Source organism: Plecotus auritus (assembly GCF_963455305.1).
Source record: "Plecotus auritus genome assembly, chromosome: 1".
In the NCBI taxonomy this organism is placed as follows: Eukaryota; Metazoa; Chordata; class Mammalia; order Chiroptera; family Vespertilionidae; genus Plecotus; species Plecotus auritus.
This window is the reverse complement of record NC_137770.1, coordinates 41,018,949-41,045,577: the sequence shown is the minus strand read 5'-3', so window position 1 is coordinate 41,045,577 and position 26,629 is coordinate 41,018,949. Positions and strand designations below refer to the sequence as shown.

The 26,629-nt window shown below is 39.4% G+C and overlaps 1 protein-coding gene across 2 annotated transcripts in view; it reads left to right on the top strand.

The window, feature by feature from the left end:
- Positions 1 to 26,629, top strand: part of PELI2 (pellino E3 ubiquitin protein ligase family member 2) — a 175,091-nt gene that overhangs the window by 107,537 nt on the left and 40,925 nt on the right. The gene's annotated exons all lie outside the window — the stretch shown is intronic.

Here is a 26,629-nt window from a genome sequence, read left to right as displayed (position 1 = left end):
TTCAAAATGGGGTGGAGGGTGGTGGTAGAGGGGTGTGGGGAGAATGGCCACAGCCAGGCTCTGCTAAGGCTAGTAAGGCAGTTTGGTCCTCAAAGTAACTCTAGAACAGTGGTTCTCAACCTTTCTAATGCCGTGACCCGTTAATACAGTTCCTCATGTTGTGGTGACCCCCAACCATAAAATTATTTTCGTTGCTACTTCATAACTGTAATTTTGCTACTGTTATGAATCATAATGTAAATATCTGTGTTTTCCAATGGTCTTAGGCGACCCTGCTAGCGGTTCTCAACCTGCTCTAGAACCTATGGTCAAAACCCAAAGACAGGGCTCTGCAAACCCCAGCAAAGTCACACTGCTTTTACCACCACCCTGCCACCGGGAAATCTCTCCTCAACTCCTTGCACTGGTCTTCACTTCTCTAACTGCAGATTTAAACACAGAGCTTATTCTTAGGCTCCCAAGACTCCCAGGGGCAAAGGAATTAGAGACACTGGAGAGGTGGTGTGAATTGCACTGGAGCTTTGGCATTCACCCCCTTGCTGATTCCCTGCCACTGAGTCTTCTTCGTTCCAGGGGTGGTGGGAGCTGGCCCTTGGTCTTTGAAGAATAGCCTGGGCTCTACTTCCATATTATCCAGTTTCCTTGTGGACTGCAAATGTGCAGAGAAAGGCCAAAATTGTGGGTTGGATGTAGTCCTAATAATTGGAACACAAAATACGAAAGCAGATGTGGATTGGATGTGGAGAAAGAAAACTCTAGTTGTAAAAGGGACTATGTATAGAGGATACACATGTTGATTGTTTTCCTTCTTTTCATACAGAAAATATCTGATCACTTATTAACCTTAATGAGGGCCAGGCACACAGATTTTACAACCATGCGTAGTAACTTCCTAAAGCTGCAGAAGGGTGAAAGAAATCACAGTAGTGTTTTATTCTTTTTCCATGTTTGGAAATAATTTACTCTCATTTCACAGGAAGTGGATGCTATTTGCTAAAATTCCAGAAGGAGATTAATTTGCCAGTTTGTATCATATAATGCCCATTTTCCTCCACTCGGCCTCATTTTGGCAAATGTAAATGTGGTAGGATGTGAGAAAAAAATGACTTCATAGTCTACAAAATAGCAGGGCAATATAAACTGGCCATATGTGGGAGTATGGATAAACACGGCTTTTAAAAAGGAGAAAAGAAAGGGGATTGAGGAATGTGTGTATGAACTTTAAAAGTTCTGGTTTAGAACTCATGACAGGTTCAGAAGTATCCAGAGTAATACCTACATGGTGTAGGTATCCATTTGTATGGACTGGCTTCAAGCAAAGTGCTCCATATTCAGAATACAGTACTTGCTTCAGCAAAGTGATTTCATATTGCTTTCAAATGTAGAGACTCATGATTTAGACTCAGGAGATTCTCTGCTCCGGCATTCAGCTACTTGATCTGTCCCAAATCTCCTGTTCCACCAGGTAACTATGACTTGATGCACTTTTGCATAGTTTTTGTTAAGTTGGAATCTCCTAACTTGGAAAGTCCACTGCTATCTTGCCTTCTAATGGCTTTTTTTTTTTTTAATGGAATTTTAGAGAGAAGGGAGAGGGGGAGAGAGAGAGAAACATTGATGTGAGAGAAGACATCGATTGACTGCCTCCTGCATGTCCCCTACCTAGGATTGAGCCTGCAACCTGGACATGTGCCCTGAACCACAATTGAACCTTTCACCCACCCAACTGAGCCACACTGGCCAGGTCTCTAGTAGCTTTCTAAAGACTCAGTAATAGTTCATTCTGCAACTTAGCTGGTAAAATTGTTGGTCTTGAGAAAAGGGTCATCTGTTCCAAGTTCAATGGGGGTAAAATTCCTACAACATAATATAATATGCTTTATAGCTTTCTCTCCTTTTAGAAACTGAGCTCATAGACAAGTTCCACCCTCTATAGTTTGTCAGAAATTTGTTTTCATCAGTAACCCACAAAAGCAACTCAGAATTTAAGTAATCTATTTTATGTGTAATAGTTTAATTTCTATATGTATAAATGAAATGAGAAGGTTTTGCTTCATTTGTGCAGGGCTTGTCGTATTACTGTATTTTAAGAAGGTAATTTTCCCTTCATTGGACTTGGGAGACTCATGAAAATGTCAATATGTAAAGTATAGTTGAGTGGAAAGGTAAAGGCCTAACCCAACATCTGCCCTTCCGTCTGCTTTAGCTGCCTTCTCTGAGTCCCCTCATGCTCTGTGCATAATCCTGTCATAGCAGCAGCCACACTGTTGACTTGAAGTTGGTTTCTCCCTCGGTGCTCTGCCTGATTTGAGGGTGTTGGTTATGTGCATATATCTGTGTATCTTCGGTGTATGTGGGATGCTTGTATGTGGAGAGTGAATAAATACATGTAGACATGCATATACAATCATGTTTGCTAATGAGGACCAAGAGAATGGAGGTCTGACCCTGGCAAATGGGGAAAGGAAAACGCCCATCCAAGAATGCAGAGTAGCAGTCGTGTGGACTTGGGGGACTCCGGAGATCCAGGTTGGGCATCAGGCTGCTGTGAGGAGAACAGTTTTGAAGCAAGGCAGAGAGGCTGGCTTCTCCAGAAATTTGGGTATCTGTGGAGGTCAAATTGAACACAGGAAGGAGGTGAAACTGCAAGAAGTGACAGTGACTTCAAGGCTATAAGGGCTAGAAAAGGAACCAATAAAGAGACCCTGGAAGCTTGCGATGTGCTGGTCTCTTCTGGAGCTCCCTGGGTGATGTGAGATGAGGTCCATCATTTTGAACTGAAAAATAACAGGGCAATATAAGGTCCTGTGCTAGTTGTGTGCAGTGAGGAGCCAGGCTGTCCTCCCACAGGCAGGCAGGAAGCTACAGTGAGGGAGAAGGGAAGGTGCCCTATGCTTTGGTTGTTCTCCACTCTTTGTGGATTGTTTTGGTCCTAGAGGAGGCAGAAGCTACCAAAGAGAACCACTGTGGGAAACCCATCCAGAGAAGCCTTCTAACTTGGGGCAACCCCCAAAACCACTTGGCCACAGCTGCCCGTCTATGTTCTCCTACTTCTCCAGGGTGGGAAAGGGATCCTTGCTTCACTAGTTACCATTCAGGTGTTTAGGATCCATGTGTCTTGTGCAAACTGAGGCACAGAGAGGTTGTGACCTTGGCGCAAGGTCATCCAGCTAATACACTATGAAGCCTGGATTTGAACTCAGAGTGGTTTCAGGATCTGTGCTTATCACACTAGTCTACACTCCCTTGGCTAGTGTAGGAACCGACTGCCCTGGGCCAGGTTGCCAGGGGAAGGCTCAGAGTACAGGTTAGAAAAGCTGCTTCTGGCTGCAAAAGTCAGGTTAGTGAGCCGAATTAACTCCCAACTCCAATCTCTCCAAATAAACTATTGTATCTTTGCTGAAAGATAATATGACTATTTGGTTTATTCCCCCAGCAGTTGATACTTTCCTGCATTCATTGGATGAAATATTAATGAGTCCTTACAAGTGTTTAGTCTGATCCTTCTCTCTCCTCTTTGAATAGAATCCTTTGTATATCATCAATATATCAATCGGTGCCACAAGGAAATGAAACATTCATCTTCCATCCTTTCATAAGGATGGCTACAAGGCAGGTCGAGATTCCAGGAATGGTTGCTGTGTGTGGTTAGGATTCTTTTGATGCCAGAAGAAACTCACTAGAGCTAGGTCAGCTCGGGTTGGCAGAGGACAAGGGGTTGTAAAGTGATCACCAAGGTCTTGGGAAAATTCAGATGCAGCTGGGCCTCTCTAGTTCTTGCTGATTCTCTTTAGGAACCTGCTCAAGTCTCCTCTCTCCCTCTGTCTCTCTGCTTATGTAGTTCTGCACCCTTGTGCCATCAGCCTAGATGTGGCCCATCTAGGTTTCTGAAACCCCAGTACACTTTCCAGTTTTCATCTTCTCTCTATGCTAAGGGGCATGCCAGTTAGGTGACTTTTTAGAGCCAGACCTTGAGCCTCTGGTCAGCTTGAGGACTGACTGCCCTTTACACAGGCTGCCAGCCCTGCCGTGGTCACATGTGTGCAGAGATTGGTCCTGTCTGTAGTGCAGCCCAAGGCTGACCACGCAGGCAGTAGTGTTGCAAGCCGTACTTGTTTGTGGGATAGCCTGTTCATGGCAGACCTAAATCTTGCAGTTTTATGAAAGGATGGAAGATGAATGTTTCATTTCCTTGAGGCATTTCTAATACATAAACATCTCCCTTGCAGAAGGGAGCTGTCTGCCCAGTTTTTTTTGCTGGCTCATACCATGCCTGCTTTTAAACCAGGGGGAAGACAGTGAAGGGAGAGACATTTCTTCATACTTTCAGGTGGGAAGGAGTATCTTGTTTCTAGATGGTGGGGATAGATCTTGACCACTGTGTTTTTTTATTCTGTTACATTAGCTTTGTGATTACAAGCAATCAAGTTGTTTTTGCTTCTGTTTCGGTGCTAGTGGGATTCTTCTCCCTCACATCTCTTTTTCTGCATCTTTCTACATATTTAGTGAGATATTAGAGGAGGTTGCATTAGGAGCTGTGGCTGGATAACCTTTTTATAAACTTGACTGAACATTTTGACAGGTTTGAAGCTGTGATTTAACTAACATTTGTTCCTATGTGTATGGCATCAAACAGATAGTCTAATGAACCTACTTTTATTTATCTCTCTGATTCATCACCATCAACTTTGAGACTGATAGTAGTGTTAGTGTCTGGACCATGTCATGCCTGTCTGGAGAAGGAAACAGATGAGGCAATCCAGGGTCCTGAATTTTTAGCAGTGTCAGATATCTCTTCATAAGGTCATGAAACCCAGCAGAATGAGAGTAATGCTGTCCTTGGCTGATTTGCTTGACTCATGTTGTATAAGTGCACATTAGAACAAGAGGTGCAAACTTCTAGTTATAAAATAAATAAGTCACAGGGATGTAATGTATAGCATATGGAATATAGTCAGTAATATAATAACTTTGCATGGTAACAGATGATTGCTAGATTAATTTTAGTGATCACTTTGTAAGTTATACAGAGTGGGGCAAAAATAGGTTTATAGTTGTTCATATGGAAAAAGACATGATTATTACAGTAGCTCTATTAACTGTTTCATGTCCTCACAACTGTAAAACTACTTTTCCCCCACACCATGTAAATGTTGAATAACTATACTGTACACCTGAAACTCATATGATATTGTATATCAGCTACACTTTCATTTAAAAAAAAAAAGAATGAAAAAGAAAGAAATACACATTAGCACTCAAGTGTGAAGCTAAGGAAAGAACATTTGAAAATGGAGCATCAATGAAAACAATACAGAAAGTTGTTTGTTATTTAAACTTTGGTTAACCTCTCCATTTTATAGTGAAATTTTCCAATGTTTAATTTTGCATTAGTCCCACATCCAATTGTCTGAAGACTGACTTGGAGCCCACACTAATAGGACTATTTCCCACCTTTTCCTCGATTGCTTTTTGCAGAGAAAGTGACACATGGGTTGAGAGTAGACATGATAGTTTCCAAGTAGCAATATCTGCTGGGAGTTCATGCATCACTTCAACTAATTTATGTTCGTTGTGATTGTTTTTAGTCAACTCTTTTGTGAGGTTGATAGAATTAAATTTTTAGAGTTTATAAATTTGACCACTTTTAGCTATGCTAAGGTGTTTCAAAATAAGCCTATTTTGGTGTATTAAAACATGTACATAGGCATTCATGTACAAGTACTGACATAGCATTGTTTTAACTACAGCTCTTTGTACAGAGATAAGGTGTGTATGATGAATACCAGGAGAAGACTTATTCTTAGGTTTTAATTACGTTTTGTGTGTTAACTTTTTCAGCAGCTCGAATATTAAGTTGCTTTTGAGGAATGAATATGATTTCCGAGTTTCCAGAGCCCTAGCCAGCTTTGAATATTGTGTGTGTGATGCATGCTTATGCTTGCCTTTCGTTTCCTGTTTAGGATAAAGGCAGTAGCTAAAGCTTTTATAATTCTGATTCTACTCTCTATTGTTTCTGCCTACTCATTGTGCCTTGCTTTTGTTTGTGTGTTTTTTTAGATCTTACTTTTTTTTTTTTTTTACTGTGAGTTCATATTTCTTAGAATTTTATCTGTGGTAATTCTCTGAGGCCAGAGTTAAGGTTGGGGTCTTCCCCCCCGCCCCCCCCAACCCCCCCCCCCCCCCCGCCCCCAGAGGTATTACCTGTGCTTCTTCCAGGTGACTGAAGGCACTCCTGACCCCAACCACCTCCACTCCTGGAAGCTCAACTCTCCATTTGAGGATTTTTGCACCTCAGGTTATTTCAGGCTAACACTTGTATAAGATCTAGCTTGTGATTATGAGCTCGTATAGGTGCAGGAGTCTCCCCACTACACTTAGCACCAAGATTGAGACAGGTCATTGTGTTTATAGTCCTAAGGTGTGAGTGTAATTCCAATTCTCCCAAACTCTGAGGGTGTGGTCCTTTGGCATGTCTTATCAGACACTCCAATTTGGGCAGGCCCTGGGTTTTTTGTTCTTGTGCACCTGCCTTGAAGCACCACTATGAGACTGAAAACACAAACTGAAGGCTTCTTGGTCCAGCCATTGCCACTACGACCCCTGCTTACCTCTAGGACGTGAATTCTGGAAAAGGGACTGTCAGCCCCATTGTCATATTCACTGCTCACTACTTGTTCAGAATCCCATTCTAGTCAGACAACTCTGATTTCTAGATCCTTTTTTTCTATACAGAACTAAATTCTAGTTTCCTTTAATTTCTTGAATATTCTAGTCCTTGACCAACACAAGATAAATCTCCCCCCTCCATATGGCAGCTCTTTAGGTCTTTCCTTCCTCATTATTCTCCTTATCACACTAAGCTTTGTGGATTGAAGGCCCTAAAATCTCCATCCCCAAACACAAGGATCACTGAAGATTTCCCTCTCTTTGGTATCTAGTCAGCTGCTGGCCATTGCATATTCAGAATTGCATCAAATATTCCAAATATGGTCCAGCCATGTCAGAGTATGTGGAGGGCCCAGATACTTCTTTCAGTGCCCTCTGTGGCTTTTTGTAAGTAGCTTTTATGGTTCATTACAATTCACTGAGCTAATAATCACTTTTTCCCTCCCCACTCCATACCCCCTCTACCCTCCAACCCTGATCTTTGTCCTGTGAACTATCTAAAACCAGCTCTTATTCATCCTGAAATTATGGATAATAAGTATTTTAAAAAGGTAAATGATGTGCTGTTATCTGATTCCTCCCGGAATGGGCATATTAAGTCCCTGGTATGATTTTATTTATCTTTGCTTCAGAATAATTGACTTGAATAGAAAATAATCTACAATCTCAAAAACACCTAAATTATTGGTTTAAAAGCCTAGAACTTTGACTTGATAGTTTTCCAATCAATTCTGTCTGCTGAAGTTGATAGTTACTCAGTTATAATTGAAAATAACTAAATCTACTGAATTAATATGCCTCTTGCAGTTATAGTGGCTCTTAAGATATTTTACAGAGGAGTTTCATTTACTATCTTTAATTTAAGTGAAGAGATTAAAGTTCTTAAAAATCTCATTTTATCCAACATTTGATGTCAATTGCTATTTTATATTGACTGCATTAATTAGGTTTCCTGCTGATTTCAGTCTTCCACTACATAATATTTCAAAAAATCTATTAAGTATAATTTAGATTCTTGTCATAAATATTTTAGGAGGCTGCTCTAGCAGAGGTAGTAGCAGTTAAAGGTGTTTAATTTTCCTTAATCCATCTCTACAATTATTTTGTTTTTCTCAAAATAAAACCTTGGTTCCTCATTTTTCTATTGTGATTTTGTGACTTTTGATCATGGGGCTCACTAGTTTGTGTAGACGTATTATAATTACATTTATGAAAAGATTTGTTCTAAATTTCAGGCAATGAGTTTGGTGTTTATTTAATAAGTTACTAAGATGATTTATGAAACTAATTGTTAAGGACATAAAGCATGTGTCCAAAAGCTAGCTGAGTGGTAGCTTCGGTGTCTGTGAACTCTTCTGACAAAGATGTTAACCAGGAGGAGTTACAGGTTAAATTTATTTTAAGGTTCACATGAAAAGATTTGTTCTGTGAATAAGAAAGAAAAAAAAAGTCATTGCCTAGAGGTAAAAGAGGTTTGGTTAGTAGAGTAACAAGTGAGGAAGGTAGCTGAAAACTTCTTGAAGTTATTACTTAAAGCAGCTCAAGCAGTAAATTAAACATGCTTTATAAATGGTGACAAATGTTTTTTCATTGATTTTGATAGGAAATATCAATTAATTCTAAATTGTGGAGAGGACTTTTTATGTAAATACTGTATCTGCTAGTGACCTGAAATATTATTTTAAGGGTAAATTCATCTTAATAAAATGGTAAAACCCACAAATAATCTTTATTACCTGCCTTGGTCTGTATAGTTTCAAACTGCAAAATACTTGACTTTATTAATGTTAGATAATCTAGAAATATGAAGAATAACATCAGCCAAGAGACTTAACGATTCTTCTCTGAGGAAACAGACAGGACCTACAGAAAAAGGCCTTACAAATACCAAGTTTTATAAATCTGCCTGCTTCAATGAAACAAATGGGACTCTTGATTATTCAGTATTGTCCCTGAATGAAAGAAAAAACTAAATATTTGTTAACCAAAGGTTAAAGCAGCTATCAATGATAGGAAGATAAAGGTGAAAGAAGTCTCCCAGAAGGTAGAACAATGAGGAAGGAAAAAAAAGAATATTTGAGTTTCAGAAAAAGTAGTGGGGAGAAAGTTACAAAGAAGTGATTCAGTAGACTGCGTGTGCCTACAAAATTAAAAGTACCATCATGGATTTTACATTCTGTTGGAATTCCCTTAAAAATACAAATGACTCACACTAAGGCACTTTTTGTGAAATTGCATAACACTAGGGATAAAGGGAGGATAGTAAAAATGGCCTGAGAGCTCAGAATCTGGTTACATGTTAAAGATGAGGACTCCGGCAGCATTGAACCTCTCAATAAAGCGATATGCTACTGATGAGGCGCAATGAGTTCCCTCCTGTAGTTCTGTGCCCAGCCAAACCATCAAGTGTGAGAGGAGAACTAAGCCATTTTTAGACATGTGAGAACTAAAAAATTTACCTACTTGGGATGTACTCCACAAAAATGAGGGAGTAAAATTAAAAAAGAGGAAGATATGTGATCCAGAAAACGAGCTCCAACGCAAGAAGAAAGCCAAGGGAATTCCCAGGATGGTGACAGGGCACACGGCTGTGTCATGGTCCCGGTGGCCAGCCTACCCAAGAGGCAGAAGCCTCTGAAAGGAATGGCTCTATGTGATGGGTGTGAACATCAGGCAGAGTTGCGGATAGGTTACCTGATGGGTTTCTGCTAGCTGTTTATAGTCATATCAGAAGTTTTGGGAGTAAATTAGTTGTAGAAAAGAGAAAATGAAGTGAACATAAAGTTATAATTAATTCCAGGAGAGAGAGTTATTAAGAAAGGAAATACACTCATGGTATACTGCAGACTCAGCTGTGAGCATTATATACATAGCTACAACCATGAAAACAGTGACTATCAATTTAATAAAAAAAATATAGGAGCACAATGGGGGAGGGGAGTCTGTGTGAGAAAGCTAAATGCTTGCCTTGCAAAATAGGAAGTCAACACTAACGTGTGAATAAGTTTGTAGGTCACTTAACACTGAGCTAACTTGCCAAAGAAGTCTGTGTAATTTCCACCCAGTGTGACTTAACGCACAGTTTAGAAAGCCGTCTTTCAACCCCTTGATTGTTGACTTCTCTAACCAGATTTCATCTTGAGGGTAGAGGGATGACTTTATAGCTGCAGCCCATGAAGGGGCTCTCCAGGACTTTCTAGGGCAAGCATGTTTTAACATAGTCCTTCTAAGGAATACATACCTTTGGGTTACAAGGACTGCCTCAATGCATTCATTTTACCCAACAGGCTCTGATCTCTGAAGTACGTTTTTTCCTATTTGAGAGGGAGCACAGTGTGGGAAGAATACAGGCTCTTGAGCTGGACTGTCTGCTCCCAAATCCTGGTTCTTTGTGACCTTGGGCAAGTGAAGTCACACCTCAGTTTCCCATTTATAAAATGGGATAATAATGCTACCTCCTTCTTAGATGGTTTTGAAGTTTTGAAGAGTAAATCAGTTAATATATGTTAAATCTTTCACCTAGTGCATAGTAAACATACAATTGTACATTATTTTAATATTTTTTAAATCTTTTAATTTTTTGCTGTTACTATTACTGTGTTTTCTTTATTCAGTCCACAAAAAATGGATCACTAATTCAGAAGTGGTTCATTGAAATAAAAAAAAAAGAATGACAGAAATAGAAATAAAACACTACAGCTCAAAATAACATCATAAACATAGTGAACAGAAACTCAGTGTAATTATAGAATGTGAATCTTAATGTCCAGGGACCAGTGGATCTACCAGGTTGATGATTTCACTCAAGTAACAGAAAAAGAAGAATTGTAAACAGAAAGAATTGCAGCTCTCTGAAAATTGAATTTTACTTGCAGGTGATTTATTTGTTCATAGTCTCCAAAGCCTTCTCTGTTATGAGACATTGTCAGGTCGTGGCATGAAACCCCATGCTTTTGAGTTATATTCAGGCAAAGTACAGTGGCCTTTCTAGTAAACCAGTTGAGTCCTCCCAGATCAAGAACATAATGTTTTCCAGGGTGAGGTTTATGAATTACTTTACTAGGGACCCAGAATAGAATAAAACCTCAGAGACATCGAAGTTGCATTCGTCCTAGCAAAAGCAGATTTTCTGAGAAGTTTGCAACATCAACCTCAAAGCTGATGGCAAACATACTCAAAGGGAAAGAGGAACAGATTATAGAAAAATCCCTTTATCAAATGCTGCCCTTGCTTGTCACATAACATCAGTGGTGTGGTAGTATGGGAGCACACCACGTGTACGTGAAGGAGTATTTTACTATAGTTCCTTGAACTCAATCATATGGGTCAGCTCTTAGCATATGTCTGGTAGCACATATCAGGGAGAAGTGATCAGTGATTTTTCATTGAAAAACTTTGCTTCAGAAGGAGAGAGTTTTTAGTTGCTTTTTTGTGGGCTCTGATGTCAGTCAAAAGGTTCTTTGATATTCCTGATGACAGAGCACCAATAAGCAAGCAACCAAGAAGATGTCACTACAAATAATTGTCCACACTCCACTTTTTCCACCAAGAGGGTGATCAAGGCTCCATCATTAAATATATATTTTCCACTGGGCTGTAGGAAGATATATTCATCAAATAAGTATCTCTGCTTTTCTACCTTGAATTTTGCTAGCTATCAATAATATATGTGTTCATGGTCCTGTTGTGAGTAAAAACCATTTCTATGATATCACTTGGTTTAGTCAGGTGGTATATCACATTTTTATCTTTTTTTAAAAGTCCTCTCTGATTTTAGAGAGACAGGAAAGGAGGGAGGGAGGGACGGAGGGGGGGGGAGAGAGAGAGAGAGAGCGAGAGAGGTGGGGAGGACAAAAATACTGATGTGAGAGACAAACATTAATTGGTTGCCTCCTGCACGTGCCCTGACTGGGAATCGAACCCTCAACCCTTTGGTGTACAGAATGATGCTTCAACCAGCTGAGCCACCCAGCAGGTCTTATCTTTTCTAATTTAATCTTTCTCTTCCTAGTCAATGACAGGAATCAGATACTGAGAATTTTTAAAAACTGGATGAATATGCTGACAACTTGATCACTAAGAATTTGACTCATTTCTTGCATATGCTGATTTTCATTCAAAAAATATGAGGCAAGTGCACACAAAATAGTGAATGAAGAAGCTATTCACCACTTCCTCCCAGGGTGAAGCATTCCATTTCCCAGCTTTTAAGGATGACTTAGGTTTCTAAGAGATGCTAAAAGAAATCTTTAAGAAGTTTCTCCATGATAGGTTTATCCTCAATGCCAATATCTGTACAACCTACTGGAACAAAACACTGTATCCATTCCCAGCTGTCTATGTCACAATGAGTTATGATTTTCTAATTTATTTAAATTAAAATATATTAATTGATTTAGATTTAGATGCAGGCTACTGCTCAAGCTAATAATGTAATTGAACCTGGATGTATTATTTTTAAATATTGTGCTTTATTGATATTCAGATATTTATGATGAACGTATAAAATTTGTTCAATACCATCATTCATCTGCATGTGTACCATATGCCCACTGAGTGAACACATAGCTGGCAAAATTTGAGGTATGCTGCCTTAGAGGTTGGTAGGTTATTATTCTGGTCTGGTGTTTGACTTGTCTTATTCAATCTGTACAGGCAAATTTTCTTCCTATGGGAACTGTTTCTTCATCTATAAAAGTGAGAATAGCCAGACAGTTTCACTCATTAACATATTAGTACTTACTAAACTGATAGACTTTTTCAACTGAATAGCTCCTTTGAATGTCACAGACCCTATGAATCTTAAAGTAACAGGAGACTTTAGGAGCATCTTGTCCATCCTTCCTCAGTAGGCACCCATCTCCCCTGTAGCACACCTGGTGCATTCTTTCTGTGAACTTTTCCTCATGGGGGGCACAGCAAGTGAAGCTTCCATCACGTGGGAAGGATGACGGGTCCAGTGCTGGGCGACTCAGTTCCATTTTCAACAGCTGAAATGCTTAGAAAGTTTACATATGAATCTGATCTCTTTCCTGTAACCTTTATATATTGGCTTTTGTTCTGACCACCAAAGCCAAACAGAAAAAAATTCAAAAAAAATTAAATTAATAGCCTTTTAATTATTTAAAGTCAGCTACTAACCCTTCTCTAAAATATCACTCCCAAGGCAAATTGCTCCATTTCTTTCAACCCTTCTTCCTGTCTGTTTCACATCTCCTCTGTTCTCTTTCTCCTGTGTCTCTTCATCCGAGTGCTCTTCAGGACAATTGTGCTTTAGCTGTATTGATTTAAATGATTTTCTTGTTATGTAAGAAGTAGTGTTTACTGAGGTAAGCCAACTATGTGCCAGGAAGTGTAGGCTTGGCACAGTCCTGTGTTATTTAACCCATATAACTTTGCAAGTAGTCTTGATTACCGACAACACTGATAAGGTAGCTAAGACTTAGATATTAAGTAAATTGCTCGAGGTAACTTACCCAGGAAGTAACAGAGCTGTGTCTCCTATTCCCTTTTATTATTTCATTGCACCATTGACTCATATTGCACAACCTTTCTTACACTTAAGAAAGTGTAAGAAACCCTTTTTTGAATTAAAAGTATTGCATGGGTTCTGAAAACGTTCAAATTATACAGAAATATAATTTCACCCCAGTAACTCTGCTGGTAATGTGAAATGTGATTGCTTTTTACATTCTTGCTCTACCACTCGATTTCTGTACCTAAATAAAATGAAGATAAGAATATGTATCTGTTTCATTGTAAGGATTGAACAAGTCGATATTTGAGAATGTATAGAATAGTGTCTAGAACATATAAGAGCTCAAATGTTAGTTGCTCTTTTTTAGACAAACACATGGATATTCATATATATGAAAATAAATACACTACAGTCAACTAATATTTGACAAGCAAGCCAAGAATACTTAATAGAGAAAGGATAGTCTTAAATAAACCGTGTTGGGAAAACTGGACAACCACATGCAAAAGAATGAGATTGGAACCTGTCATACATCACTGATAAAAATTAACTTGATAAGATACAGACAATAGAGTGGTGAAGGCTTGAGGGGAGGGTGGGAGAGGGCATGGGGGTGGGGAGAGGACATATGTAATACTTTCAACAATAAAGATTTGTATAAAAATTTTAACTTGAAATGTGTTAAAGACTTACACGTAATGCCTGAACCCATAAAACTCCCGTGAGAAAACATAGGGAAAGAGCTCCCTGACAGTGGTTCTTGGCAATGATTTTTTAGATATGACACCAAAAGCCCAAGTAATAAAAGCAAATAGATGGGACTGTAGCAGACTAAAAATGTTCTGAGCAGCAAAAGAAACAACAAAATGAAGAGGCAATGTGCAGAATGGGAGAAGTATTTGCAAACCACAGATCAGATAAGAAGTTAATTTCCAAAATATATGAGGAACTCATACAACTCAAATCCAGTTTAAAAAGAGATAGAAAACCAGAATAGGTATTTTTCCAAAGAAGACATACAAATGGCCAACTAGTATATGAAAAGATGCTCAAATTCACTAATCATCAGGGAAATGCAAATCAAAACTACAATGAAATGTATGGCTGTTCATCACACTTGCTATCATCAAAAAGGCAAGAGATAAGTGCTGAGGATATGGAGAAAAGAATCCTTGTACACTGTTGGTGGAAATGTAAATTTCCACTATGGAAAAAAGTATGGAAGTTCCTCAAAAAAAAAAAAAATAGAACTTCCATATGGTCCAGCAATCCATATCCAAAGGAAATGAAATCACCATCTTGAAGAGATATCTGCAACAATGTTCACTGAAGCATTATTTACTATAGCCAAGACATAAAAAGAACCTAAGTGTTTATCAGTGGATGAATGGATAAGGAAAATGTGAGATATTACTCAGCCATAAAAAAGGAAATTCTTCAATATGAAACAACATGAATGGACCTTGAGGGAGTAATGCAAAGTAAAGTACATCAGACAGAAAGACAAATACTGTATGATACCACTTATATGTGCAATCTAAAAAAAGCTAAAATCATAGAAACAGCAGAATGGTGGTTTCTGGAGTGTGCAAAATGGGGAAATGTTGGTCAAAGGGTACAAACTTGTAGTTATAAGATGAATAAGTTCTGGAGGTCTACTATACTAGTAAGCATGTGACTATAGTTAATACTGTATTATATACTTCAGAGTTGCTAAGACTGTAGGTCTTAAATGTTCTCACTAAAAAAACAAAACACAACAGTAGTTATGGGTGGTGATAGATATGTTAACTAGCCTTATTGTGGTAATCATTTCACAATATAAATGTGTATCAAATCAACACATTGTACAACTTAAACTTACACTATGTTATATGTCAATTATATCTCATTTAAAACTTGCGGGGGGAGGGGTAGAAAGGTCTTCCCCACACAGGCTAATAGAACTCTTTTCCTTTAAAAAAGAAACACCTGAATGAATGAGTTTAACAATAGTTTAGAGACAGATTAGAATCAGTATAAGAAAATATCCCGAATAAAAAGAAGTCATAGAATAATTTAAAAACTGCTTAATCAATTAAAAATAAAGCTTAAAAAGTTATTAAAACAGGCTGAAATTAGTCTCTTCCATGGGATCATGAGAAAAGCATTTCACTGATCCACACAGGAGATTGTGGTAAGGTAATTTATATGTGATGCAAAATCAAGGGAGTTCCCCTCCTGGATTCCCAACGTCCCATCTCTGTTCATCCCGCCATGGAAAAAGCCCAACCGTGTTTTTAGCAAGGCCAAGACAAAGGCCAGTGTCCAGAGTTTCTGCTTCATCTTAGTCCTTTGGAGCCCACTTGGTCTGCTGTGGGCCCAGTAGCTGCTAGACCCACATGATCGAGTGTTCCTGGGTGGGAGAGAAAGCTGAATAGGGCAAGTGCCTTACTAGGTGAGCAAGAGAAGAGTTCTCCTCCATGCACCCCCCCCCCCCCCCAATCCCGCAGGATTATAATCAGGAGCTTTTTCAAAATAACCAATCAACTTCCCAACTTTGGCGGGCTTGCATTGGGTCTACCACCTAGCCAATGATCTTTTTCCCAGGTTAGACCGACAGGCCTCTATTATCAAGCACTTCCCCTGTGCCATCTTGATTTCTGTTGCACATGTGTTTGCCTCCCCCTTTTGTTCTATCCACTCCTCCAGTGTTCTGCAGGGAATGGGGGGGGGGGGGGAGGGGGGAAGCTGTAACTTCCTGGTGAAGCATACAGGCTCAGTGTCCCAGACCATTTGGCTCAATAATGTCTGACTCCCCTTGCTCTCTTCCTATTTATCAATAACTAACTACCTACAGTAACATTTCCACAGGTAGGACAAATAGAAAGGAAGGAGTAAGAAGATAAGTAAAACATAATTATATCTAAGTAATTATAATGAATTAAATGCCATGGTAGATGTTCCAATTTTTTTAAAAAATGAAAAAGGTACATACATGTGGAATTCTTTAAAATCAAAACAAGAATGGGGGCAGTCTGTATATAATATCCCCAACCTGCTTCGATCACCTAAAATGTATCATAGTCTTCCATATCATTATATGTCAGTATACTGTAGTTGTTTTTATAGCTGCAAAGTATATTCAGTTAATTTATTTAGCTCTTCCCTTGTTGATGGATATTCAGGTTGACTTCATGCTATTACAATAATGATGTAGGGAGCAGTCTGCACACATATCTTCATTCATGAGGCTTGATTGTCTGAACCTACATATAGAAATTTACATTTGTCTCTTAGAAATATTTTATCTTGGTTGACTTGACCTGTTTTTATAGTATATTATCATTGGATAGATTTTGACCCTGACATCCAGTGAATTAATTCACTGTCTTTGGGTTTATGTCTTTTTTTTTTTTTCTTTTTCTTTTTTTTTTATGATCAACCTACTCTCCTTGACATCTTGAAAATTGTGGATTTAAAAGGTTGAATTTAGAAGAGGTTAGAACAAAATTCTTGTATTTGCCATCAGAGGGCTCCTGTTAGGTTGAAACTGATCTTTTAGGCATAATCATTCACCCAAGTGTAAATCATTTTCTAGCTATATTTCTCCATTGTATGTAAAAGAATGTCATGGCAGACCTTATTAGATGCTTCATTAAATCTTGTTAAGAAAGTAGTCATTTAGTGAGTAGACTTTGCTACTTAGTCTGGAAGAATGATAAATTACTCTAAATTTGGGGAAACTTGAAATATAAACAACAGATGTCTATAGTTTGGCAAATGTCTGAAATATGTCTAAAAATGCCCACAGTTTTATTACACACACACACACACACACACACACACACACACACACACACACGCAGAGTATGAGTGCTAGTTTGATTCTGTTAGGCTACCTGCCACATAACTGAAACAGGCATTTGCAAGTTTCTATTTGGAAATTTTTTCTCAAGCTTAAATTTATTATTTTTTTAAGGATTTATGTATAATATATACAATTTTTAAAAAAACTTTATTCAGATTATTACAGATGTTCCTCTTTTACCACCCCCAATAGCTCCCCTCCACCCAGTTCCCACCCTACTCCAGGCCCTCACCCCCCCCCACTGTTAATGTAATTAGTTAAAATATATTTTCAGAACATTGAGTTGATTTAATCTCCATTAAAAGTGGTTGCATGAATGTGAAAAAGCAAACAAAAATAATTTTCAGTGTCTATTATGCTGTTAGTATGCAATGAACATGTCACATGACCCAACTAAACATTGGCTTCATTCAACATAGTCAGTGATGAGAACGTTAAGTTCTGTGCACCGTTTTATTCAGTCTTACACTTTTTTAGGTTTTAGAAGTTAGGAACTACATATATCCCCTGATTTGAACCTTTCAAAGAACTCTGATGGGACAGAATACAGCTTATTATTCCCATTTTTAAGCTGAAGGGAGTGATGCACAGAGAAATAAAATAACTGCCCAGAAAAAGGGGTGATTCCTTCTGATCATCAGGAGAGTCATGGAAACCTTCACACATGAGGTAGCTTTTAACCAGGGCTTACCATTTTGTTAAGGGCTGGTTGTGAAAGGGGGCATGAGACCTCGCAGGGCCAAGGCAGAGAGGCATGAAAACCCCAGGAGGGTTTGGAAAGCAGAGTGGCTGGCACATATTAGGAGATTGGGCCAAAGGGTAATGTGAGGCCACTTCCTAGCGAGTCCTGAGTGCCTTGTTCAGGAATTGGGCTTGCATCTGCAACAGGGAGAAGCCAGTTGAGAGGATTCAAGGAAGGAGAATGGCTCTCATAGGGCCAGAACACTGTAGACACCTGCTGCTACTTACTGTTCCGAGGGTTAGTTGTTTAAAACCCACAAATATTTTATTGCCCAAGGGAAGGACAGCACATGCTAGTTGTCTGTGTTCATACCATTTTGGAAGAGGGTTTTCCTCTGAGTGAACACCTCATAAACATGGTTACTTGCCAGTTCAGAAATGAAGTGCACAGTCTTCTCTCCCAGTTGTTGCCTCGCCTTCTGTTTGCTTGCTTCTGTTGTGCCTGTCACATGCAGGTGTGAGTGCTTTATCAGCTCCCCCTGGAGTAGTAGTTCTGTGAGTTGGCCACGGAAGGTGGATTACTTGATGCTCAGATGTATTTATTGGTTTTAAAAGATTGATATGGGGTATCTTTTGGTTTCTGAAAATTCACATGTGAGATGTCTAAGCTTAAGGAATTAATGTCTACAAAAATTCAAACAATATTGAGCATTTACTCTGTTCCAGGCACCTGTCAGGGTGGGAGGGAGAAATGTAAGGCAAGTCCTCCAGGCAGTTTATAGTTCATCTGTTTGTTTGGCATCATTTACTTATGTTCTCTATTTGTCTGTCAGCCCTTGTCACAGTGCTTGGCTGTTCGTATTTACAAGTCTTGTCTCACTGTGAATGCCTTCACTTCCCCCAAGATACTCTTTTCTTATTCTGTCTAAATCTTGCTATCTTAGCATCCCCCTCAAAGACCATGTCTTCCCAGAATCCTTATCTTCCAAGCCATGGTCAGTTTAATTCAACAAATCCTTCTGGAGCATTCTGTCAGGTACAGGGTCCTAAGTGAGTAGCCTGGAGACAAGAACTGTGTCTGACTTCATCTTTATAACCTCAGCCCGGAGCAGAGCAGGGGCTCCAAATATGTCTGTGTAAGTAGCTTATAGAGGAATTGCTGTGAGAAGAAAGCAGTAGGAAGTGCGGGGAGCAGGAGAGAGCCAGAGAAGAAGCTGAGAAAATGTGCTTCTAGCTCAAGTGTAGCCCCAGCCTGATCCCAGGGAGCTCCGAAACATGGGGCCACATGTTGCCCACTGTGTGTGTGGCAGGGGCTCAGCCTTTTTCATTACCACGGGCTGCAGGCTGCTCCAGAGGGAAGAACATTATCTTCCAGTCATTTCTGAACTAGGTGGTACGAGGGACCTTGCCCAGAAAAGGGCTCCATTGTGAACCATCAGTAGCCAACACTTGCTGCCCACACAACCTACAGGGATTGGGATAGGCGCACGGCCGCTCCACTGATGCAGGCGGTCTTTAGAAACAGAAGCCGACATTTGTACTTGTTCCCCTGAGTGTATCTCCTTCCTTTACAAGTGGATTTACCCTCCTAGGAAGATAGTGGTATAATATTTGTGTAGCACTTTGAACTTAAAAAAATTAAGTTTATCTTCTTGTTTTGTATCCCTGCAAAACTGTGTAAGGAAAATAGGATAGTTATTATTGATGTTTTACATGAAAACATAGTAGCATATGAAGGGTAAGTGACTTCAGGTCAGGTAGCAGTAGTTTTCACTGGGTACTCGGCTTAACCCTGCAGCAGTCCTGTGGGGAGGGTATTGTTATCCCCAGAAGTTGTGATGCAGGGAGGTAAGTGACATACCTGCATTCGCAGAGCTGGTATGCAGTGGAGCCTGCTTGACTCCACACCTGCTTTAGTCCCACCATAACCTGCAGCCTCTGCGGTGGGTAGGCAAAGCCAAGTCCCAATCCCAAGTTTTTGACATCTACACCTCTTAGAAAGAGGCCTCTAAGCATAAATGAAGGTCCATTTAGCATAAAATTTTAAATGCCTCAATTGTTTAAAGCTAGCATAGCATATCGGACAGAGTTGTTAAAGCTCTGGGGTTGCTACATCAGTAGTAGCCACATTTGTGATATTTTATTTTATTTTATTTATGTATGTATGTATGTATGTATTTATTTATTTATTTTAAAAAATATTTTAATGATTTTTCACAGAGAGGAAGGGAGAGGGATAGAGAGTTTAGAAACATCTATGAGAGAGAAACATCGATCAGCTGCCTCCTGCACACCCCCTACTGGAGATGTTCCCACAACCAAGGTACATGCCCTTGACTGGAATCGAACCTGGGACCCTTCAGTCCGCAGGCCGACACTCTATCCACTGAGCCATACCGGTCAGGGTGACATTTGTGATATTTTAGTTGTTCAGTTTATGTTCATCTTGTATTTCTGTCTTGATTAACATGACAGTTTGAGACTCCAGGCACTGCGTACCGTAATTCTCTTGTTTTTTTCATAGGGAACCATAAATGGATTGTGAGGCTGAACTCTGAGAATTTTTAGTTAATTTGAGAATAGCACAGGGTAATATCTCAGGCATCTAGAATGCTTGAGAGGATAGGGTACTATGGCTCAATAATTGATTAGTTTGGCAAACACTGTTGAGTGCTCCGTGCTGACATTGTACTCACTAGACAGTAAGGAGGTGACGTGTATAGACAAGTAAACTTTAAGAAAGGGAACTTAGGCCTTTAAAATTATGCTTTTAGCTAATGGTAGTAAATCCCTGTTTTAAAGTAAGACTGACCAAAGCAAAGATGTTCGTTCCTACACTGCGTTCATTAACACAACAATCTTTATTGGAACAGCTGTGGTGTGAGAATAACGCAATCATGTCATTTGCCACGTCAACCAGCTTTGAAAGAAGTCTTGGGAAATACAGTCATAACATTATTTATGTGAAAACACATCTAATCTGGACATCTAACCTGTAACATATGCATGATGGAGTCAGTTTGAGTTAGGTAAGACAAAAATCATTCAGTTCAAAATAAAAAATAATTAGAAATGTCAGAAGCCAGGTGTGGTTCTGGAGAAAGAGGATATCTAGAAAACATTTATTGAAACCTTATTGAAAATAAAAATGAACTTCAATTTGTCCCTGAATCTGTTAGCAAGGATTTTATGATGAGGCTGAATCTTAAAGTTTGGCTTCTCTTCTTTAACATAAATTGTACATAGTTAGAAATCACAAAACCTCAGAAATTCTTAGGAAATAACTAATAAATAAAATAAATCACTAGTTAGCCTTGCCTATAACTTAAATAACAAAATATTTTGTTGTAGATAGATGGATATCAGGTCTCCCCTCCTTCATCTGATTAATATAGGTCATATCTTTTAAAGTGACAGCTTTTGAGAACATATGTCCTGTCTTCTGTACATAGCCTTTATCTTCAGATTTGTACTAGTATGTGCTGTTAAAAGGTACCAGGTGCCTGAATAGTTCCCTAGGATGCTCTGCATTATTACATAATATTTACTTTGACAAGCATCAAAGTTATTTTTCCTTTCAGAATATGAGTTTGAGTGTTTATCTTTTTCTTCATATTTGCCTGCATATATAGGACCCTATTTTAAAAATGTATAGTGGACAATCAAGGACAAGTAGGATATGCCTTAACCAAAATTAGTTTTATAGCAAATAAGTATGTTTTCTACTGTAGATGTACACAATTGTTGTATAAAGTAGACACATACTGCATATGTATCTGTGTACCAGAAACTTTCTAAGTACTGGAGATAAAAGTAGTGAACAACATAGAAAAAGTTCCCACCCTCTCAGAGCTCAGTTTCTAATGTAAGCTGGGAGGAAGACAATAAGCAATAAAATAAATATAGGCTATTAAGTGCCCAGAAGAAAATAAAATAGTATTAGTGAGAACTAGATTACTATTAATATTTAATGTTATTAGGAGTGTTATCATTCAAGAAGTTGAATTGCTTATGGTTAAAGTTGTCATCACTTCAAGTTCTATCCCCTAAACCCTCCTCGAGATTTCCTAAATGTATACAAAACAGAGTTCTCTTTCTACCCATGGAGAATTAACTGCTACAGAAATTCTCTCCCTCCCCCTGCTGTAAACAACTGGAACACTGGACAAAATATTTTAAATAACTGTTTGCAGGGATTGCACAACAAGCAGCTCAGGGCTGTGATCCCTAAGAGAAGGGAAATAAAGGAGGGAAGCATCCTCCCCGCATCTTATTGCCTGAAGGCAGTTTCCAGGCATAGGCACAGGGATGAGGAACCAGACAGCCCTGTGATCTCACTGATTACAGTTGAGGCAGCCAGGATTTGTGAGGGAGAGCACCAGAGGTGAGGAGTCTTCCTAGGGAGAAAGTTCTGCATGCCTGCAGAGGGTGCCCCTTGAGCCCTTGGCTAAGTACTGCTTTGCTCATGTGTAGGACAAAACTCCACAGGGTGGGAAAAGAACCACTGGGGCCCTAGCTGGTTTGGCTCAGTGGATAGAGCACTGAGTCTGAGGACTGAAGGGTCCCAGGTTCGATTCTGGTCAAGGGCACATACCCAGGTTGTGGGCTTGATCCCCAGTAGGGGGCGTGCAGGAGGCAGCCGATCAATGATTCTCTTTCATCATTGATGATTCTATCTCTCTCCCCCTTCCTCTCTGAAATCAATAAAAGTATATTTTTTTTAAAAAAAAAGAACCACTGGAAAGCAATAGGTCAAATATTTTCTGCAGCTCACAAAGGGATTAGTTCATGTTCCCACCTGCAATGTGGAAGGACCTCATAAAACAAGGGAAATAGGATAGAGTCTGCAGAAGAGTATCGCCTAAGTAATGAGGCTGAATTATCCCTAGATCAAAGTCTGCTCTGGACTTGCCCCAACAAAGCTTAAAAGCAAGCCTTGAGAGAGAAAACTGATCTGAAGTAACTGCTTGCCAGAACAAGTCTACCTTTAACAAATCCAGCATCCACAAACAAAGCTAAGTATTTGGAATACAATAAAAAGTTACTAGAAATGCAAAAAAGCAATAATGCAAAAAACCAATAAAATATGACTGATGGTGTGTGGGGGGATCAACTAACAGAAACAAACCCAGAAATTACAGATGGAATTAATAGAAAAGAAGTTTAAAACAGCTGCTACAATTATAGTCCTTATGATCAAGAGTGTAGAGGAAAACATAAACATGTTGAGAGAAATGAAAGTACAAAAAAGACCCAACCAAAACTTAAAAAAGTGAAAAATGAAATGTCTGCCGTAGAAAATGAACTAGTTGAGGTAGTAACACATTGGAAACTGAAAAAGAAAAGATCAGTGAACTTAAACATCAACAGAAAGCATCCAGTATAAGGCATAGAGAGGAAAATGATTAAACAGAATGAAGACAGACAGTATAAACTGTGGAAGAATATCAAGTGGTCTCAAATATGTGTAATTGGTGTCTTAGAAAAATGGGGGTTAGAAGAGGAAAGAACAGATTGGCCATAATTTTTTTTTCAAATTTGATGAAAATGATAAATCCAAGATTTAACATGGTCAATGAACCCCAAAGAGAAGCAACATAAGGAATACCACAGTAAGACACATTACAGTCAAATTGCTGAAAACAAAAATGAAAAAATCTAGAAAGGACCTAAAGAAAAATGAGGCAATATGTGCAGAAGAACAAAGAGTGAAAAACCAGAAATATCAGAAATGCTGCAAGCAAAAAGACAGTGAGTCAACATCTTTAAAGTACTGGAAGGGAAGGACAGAAAGATGGAGCAAAAAGGGAAACTGTCAACCTAGAATTCTATACCTAGCATAAAAATCTGTCAAAAAGGAAAGGAAAATAAAATCCTATTTTAAACAAAGCTATAAATCGTTCCAGCAAACCAGCACAAGAAATGTTAGTTTTCCAGGCAGAAGAAAAAAGATACCAGATGGAAATTTGGCTTTACACAAAGTACTTTAGACATGGTAAAGATGAGGTTAAATATAAAAGATCTTATTACCTCTTTAAAAGATAATTAACTAGTTAAAGCAAATGAATAATGTATGGGGCTTATAACACATAGAGAAGTAAACTGTATGACAATAACATTAAGGGCAGGAGGGAGGAAATTGTAGGATTCTTGCATTGTTTATCCTGGGAATGCAAGGTTGGTTTATCATTAAAAAAAAAAAAAGTAAGTCAATGTAATTCACCATATCCACTGACTAAAAAAAAACCCCAACACAACCCATATGATCATCTCAATAGACACATAAAAAGTGTGAATCCTAATAAAAGAGTAATGTGTAAATTGACCATCACTCCAACATAAGATGGCTGCCCCCATGTGGACACAAGATGGCCACCACAAGATGGCCAGCAGGGGAGGGCAGTTGGGAGGGACCAGGCCTGCAAGGGAGGGCAGTTGTGGGCAATCAGGCCAGCAGGGGAGGGCAGTTGGGAGGGACCAGGCCTGCAGGGAAGTGCAGTTGGGGGGGGACTAGGCCTGCAGAGGAGGGCAATTAGGGGTGACCAGGCCTGCAGGGGAGAGCAGTTAAGGGCAAACAAGCTGGCAGGGGAGCAGTTAGGCATCAAACAGGCTGGGAGGGACCAGGCTGGCAGAGGAGGGAAGTGGGGGAGATCGGGCCTGCAGGGGAGGGAGGGAAGTTGGTGGGGGGGGGGGTACCAGGCCAGCAGGAGCGGACAGTTAGGCATGACCGGGCTGGCAGGGGAGGGCAGTTGCGGGCAACCAGGCATGCAGGGGAGGGCGGTTAGGGGTGACCAGGCTGGCAGCGGAGGGCAGTTGGGGGCAACCAGGTCAACAGGGGAGGGCAGGTTGGGGTGACCAGGCCAGCAGGGGAGGGCAGTTGGGGGTGGGCCAGCAGGGGAGCAGTTAGGCATTGATCAGGCTGGCAGGGGAGTGGTTAGGGGCAATCAGGCAGGCAGGCAGGCGAGTGGTTGGGAGCCAGCAGTCCTGAATTGTCCCAGATTGGAGAGGGTGCAGGCTGGGCTGAGGGACACCCCCTCCCCAGTGCACGAATTTTGTGCACCAGGCCTCTAGTAATGTTAATGTCCATCAGCTAATGAATAGATAAGCAAGTCACAGTATATCCATACAATGGAATACCACTAATAAATAGAAAAAGGAACAAACTACATAACTATACACACAACATAGATAAATCTCAAAAGGTTTTAATAATTTAAAGAAGCCAAATACAAAAGACTATACATTAAATTTTCATGTATATGGTATTTTAGAAAAGACATAACTCTAGTGATAGAAAGCAAATCAGTGGTTGTTGGGAAAGAGGAAAGGAAGGGGGATTGGCTGTCAGGAGTCATAGGGGAACTGGGATGATGGATCCTTTCTATATCTTGATTGGAGAGGTAATTACATGATATTCATTTGTCAAAACTCATCTAATTGTGCACTTAAAATTGGTGAATTTTATTAAATGTAAATTATATTTAAGTAAAACTGATTTTAAAGTATGCAAAATAGGTCTTTATTAACTGTATTTGAGGGTTTGGTGATCACCTTTGTGAGAGTAAATAGTATGATGAATACCTCAAGAAGCTCACATAATCTTATGCCAAGGTAGTACAGCATTTTGTTGACTGAGATGTCCAGTTATGGAGCCTTCAAAATGAATGTGGACAGGCATATCTGTGTTCAGAGTAGGATAACCAGGAGAGTAAAGAAAATGGGAGAGGTATGTTTTGATGAAAATCAGAAATGAGAGGTTTCACTAAGAAAAGGAGGCCCTGCCCTAGCCGGTTTGGCTCAGTGGATAGAGTGTCAGCCTGTGGACTAAAGGGTCCCAGGTTCAATTCCGGCCAAAGGCACATGCCTGGTTTGTGGGCTAGATCCCCCCCCCCCAGTAGTGGGCGTGTGGGAGACAGCCAATCAATGATTCTATCTCATCATTGATGTTTTTATCTCTCTCCCTTTCTCTCTGAAATCAATAAATATTTTTTTAAAAAGGAAAAAAGAAAAGAAAAGGAGGCACTGTAGGTGATGTGCAAAGCAGCTGTCTCTAAACACTTGTATGGAGCTGGGACTTCCCTCTGCCTCCTGAATGTTCTTGCTATAGGGAAAAAAGGTTTTCCAGTTCGAGTTTGGCAACTTTTTGGACTGGATGGTTTGGGCAAGGATGGTATGCTATCAAGGAAATTCTAGAAACTACTGAATACTAGTAATATGCCTCAATTTTAACTTGTGTTGATATTTTTAAACTGTATACTATGGTTGCACAAATGACTTAATTATTTGGCCTCCTTGATTTCTCCAGCTTAATCTCTCTGCCCCAGGTGACAGTTTTGATTACTGCTTGTTTTTGTAACTCATTCTCATAAATTTTACTTTCATACAATGCCATATTTTCCTGGTTCTTCCTCACTTCTGCTTTTTCACTTCTGATGATGGAAAGAGGGTTTGATAGGTGACTGAACTACATTGCTTTCAAAGTGATGCCAAAAGCTGTGACCTCATAAATTAGATTATGAAAGTTTATATAAACCTTCTCCCCCAAACTTGGCAATTCTTCTCTAAAAAAAGCAATGAAGCATAATAGCAGAGTATGCACTGCAGTGTAGACTTACCCATTCACTTAGGAAATCACTTATCCACTCCAAGTCAGATTTCTTATTTTACAAAATGGGGATAATTATACCTATGTCATGGTTGCTGTGTGCACAAATTATTAAGTAAAATATACACGAAAATGCTCTACCTTGAAAAGGCACTGTATATGCAGAAATTATTACTAATTTGGTTATGGGTACAGATGTTTATTTTATAAATCTGTTTTTGGTTCCTTATTTCTAGAGTGTATGCAAGCAGATGATTTTATACATGTAGATTGATAATCTAATTAGACTTAACACATAAATATATGACTGAGAGTGTTGGCTTTTCAAGTACTATAAATGAGACTT